Here is a 3,712-nt window from a genome sequence, read left to right as displayed (position 1 = left end):
TTTAGTTTAACTGCAAAAGATTGGATAGCAAAACTATGTCATCAGAATCATGAGATTTGGAGGTTCTTTAAAGAGATTTTGTTATATGCTACTGTGTCAAAACTTTGGTAGAGATTCAGAATGAATTACTGATATACTCAACAATAGGGGATGAATCTCACACTAATTATGTTGACTGAAAGAAGCCAGGCAAAAAAAGAGTACATGCTATATGATTCCATTTATACAGAGTTCTAAATAATGCCAACCAATCCAATGTAACAATAGGCAGATCAGTGGTTGTCTAGGGACAGGGGTGGAGAAGAAGTGATTAAAAAGGGACATTCTTAAAAAGATGATGGAGTGTGATGCTTCAGTCTCCATACCCCCATAGAAGCTTTGAACAACCAGCAAGAACTGGCAGAAATATCTTTCTCAAAGCTCCATAAAATAGTTAATGGCTGCAGTAACAGAATGAACACCAAATCAAGAAAAGGTTACTTTCTTGAGTTGAATCACCTGGCACCCTGGGTTGCTCCTCCCCACCACTCATGGGCTCAGGGCAGAGCTGGTCACATTCCCAGTCGTGGATCCCTGGTCCCAGTTCCAGAAGGAGCAGAGTAACTGTAATGCACATACTGAGAGCATGTATGTCTGTCCTAATCTGTCTGGTTCCAATCTGTCATAACACTAGCCTGATACATGCTTAAAGAACAGATGCCCCAGAGTCTAAATTCCATTGATAACATATTAAAATATCAAAATGTCCACATTTCAACAAAAGGTTGCAAAACATATGAAGAAACAAGAAGTGATGTCCCAGGCAAAGGAGAGGGTTAAAGCATTGGAAACCATCAGTGAGGAGGACCAGACCTGGGACTTAACAAAGACTTTTTTTAAAAATGGTCCTAAATATGCTCAAACAGCTAAAGAAAAACATGGACAAAGAACTAAATGAAATTGGAAAACACTAGATGAACATGAAGAGAATATCAACAGAGATGGAAATTATGAAAAGGAACTTAAAAGAGCTGAAGTTCACAAGTAACATAAATTAAAAATTCTAAAAATCTCCTAGAAGGTTTCAACAGCAGCCTGGAACGGGCAGAAGAAAGAATCAGAGAACTTGAAGAAAAGACAATTGAAATTATTTAGCCTGAGGAGCAGAGAGAAGAAAGAATGAATAAAGTGAACAGAACCTGAGGAACCTGTGGGCCACCATCAAGTATACCAATATATGCATCATGGGAGTCCCAGATAGAGAAGAGAGAAGGGGGCAGAGGGAATATTCAAAGAAATAATGGCCGAAAACATTCCAATAATGGCTGAAAACACTGAAAGATGTGACCAAACGCATCCAAGATGCTCAACAAACTCCAAACAGGATAAACTCAATAAACTCACATAGAACCACACCGCAGAATATTATAATCAAACTGTCAATGCCAAAGATAAAAAGAGGATTCTAAAACCTGCAAGAGAGAAGCAATATGTCATGTACAAGGGAGCCTCAGTAAGATTAAGTGTCAATTTCTCATCAGAAACCATGGAGACAAGAAGGCAATGGGAAGATATATTTAAAGGGCTGGAAGCTAAAAATTGCCAACCAAGAATTCTATATCCAGTAAAATTGTCTTTCAAAAATGAGAGGGGGGTTAAGACATTCCTAGATAAGCAAAAGTTGACGGGGTTCGTCACCACTAGATGGACCCTACAAAAGATACTAAAGAGAATTCTGCAAGTTGAAAGGAAAAGTCAAAATGTAATAGATCAAAGCCACACGAAGAAAATAAAGATCTCCATGGAGGGTAACAACATGGGTAAATACAAATGCCAGTAGTATTGTATTTTTGGTTTAGTTCCATTTCTTATTTCCTACAGGATTTAAAAGGCAAATCCTGAAAATGTAATGATAAATCAGTGATTTTGGACTCATCATGTCTAAACGTATAATTTGAGACAAGAAATAAATAATGGTGGAGGACAGAGCAGTATAGAAATAGTTTACATATACCATTGAAGTTAAGTTGGTATCAAAGCAAACAGGATTGTTACAGATTTAGGATGTTAAATTTAACCCCATGGTAACTACAAAGAAAATATCAGAGAATATTCAAGCTCACAGACACAGAAATTAGAGTACAGGTTACCAGGGCAAGGGGGCAGGGAGAATGTGGAGTTAATGCATAAGGAGTATAGGGTTTCTTTTTGGGGAGAAGACAAAATTTTGGTAATGGGAGTTGATGATGGTACCACAATATTGTGAATGTGATTAATCCCACTGAATGGTATCCATGGGAGTGGTTGAGGGGGCAAAGATTACGTTGTATGTATGTTCCCACAATTAAAAAAAAAGAAAGAGCAACTAAACAGATGATGACAATTACATGCAATACATGACCCTGGATGTGATCTAGAAGGGCAGTAAAAAAGGCTCAAAGGAACATTACTGGAACAGATGAATAAATTGGAATGTAGACTATAAACTTCAAATTCCTTGAATTAAAAAGTTCACTCAAGAATGTTACATAGGTGAATAGTCTTGTTCTTTGGAAACATGCATGGCAGTATTAAGTGTTCAAGGATCATGATGTATACAACCTGCACTCAAGTGTCCAGAAAATGGATTGATTAGATAGATGATAGATAGATAGATAGATAGACAGATAGATAGATAAATAACAGAATGACATGGCAAATGCGGCAGAAGTTAAAATTGGTAGATCTGGATATGTGGGGCAGTAGAGATATATTGGAGTTCTCTCCATGGAGTTTGTATTATTTTTGTAACTGTCCTGTAACTTCATAAGTATTTCAAAATAGAAAGTTTCAAAAAAAAATTATAAAGAGACACAAGGAAACCTGGGAGGTGATGGATGTGTTCATTATATGACCATGATGATAGTTTCACATGCGTATACATATGTCAAAGCTTATAACACTGTATATGTTAAATATGTGCAGTTTATTCCATCTCAATTATACCTCAATAAATCTATTTTAAAAATAAAGCCTAGAAAACAAGCAAATTATCTGAGGTTACACTCTAGTAAGAAACAGACAGGATGAAAAACGGCACCTCCAGAGTCCTACTCAGTGACTCAAGGATCTTTCCAGCCCATCAAAGTGATAATATTTCTGGAGAAGGAATGATCAGTTTACCTCTATAGATGAAAAAACTAAGCCTCCAACTTACATGACTAAGAATTGGCAGTGTTGTATCGTCCTTTCTAATGCTCACAATACACAAATAATATATGTGATACAGTAGGTACTAGGACCTAAAAACTAGAAAATATGTATATGATTAGAAAGAAATAGTGCTGGGTATTAATAAGTTTTGGATAATTTTTCTTTCATCTCAACAAAAGTGGATCTCTGCAATATCTACCATTTAGTGGAAAGGTTGCAATTATTACTTAGGCAGTTTTATCATTTTGGTTTTGTTTTAAATGCTAGATAAAAAAAACAAAAGACTAACATTTTATTTTGCTAACACTTTGATATCTTAACTTGAAAGGTAGTTTGTACCTTAAAATTGGAGGTATTTTTCAGTACCCAACTTCTGTGAATAGTGATGGTAGTTTCTTAATTGGATATTAATTGGATATTTCCTACGGCACTGCTAGTTTTCCTGAAAGGATTCACAGTAGTCATTAAGTAAGGCAAATCTCAATTATTTTAAAATATGAAAAGATCACACACAACCTGAGATTATAAATCTGTGGGACAC

Source organism: Choloepus didactylus, chromosome 20, assembly GCF_015220235.1.
Source record: "Choloepus didactylus isolate mChoDid1 chromosome 20, mChoDid1.pri, whole genome shotgun sequence".
Classification (NCBI taxonomy): domain Eukaryota; kingdom Metazoa; phylum Chordata; class Mammalia; order Pilosa; family Megalonychidae; genus Choloepus; species Choloepus didactylus.
Note: the sequence above shows the minus strand (reverse complement) of the source record.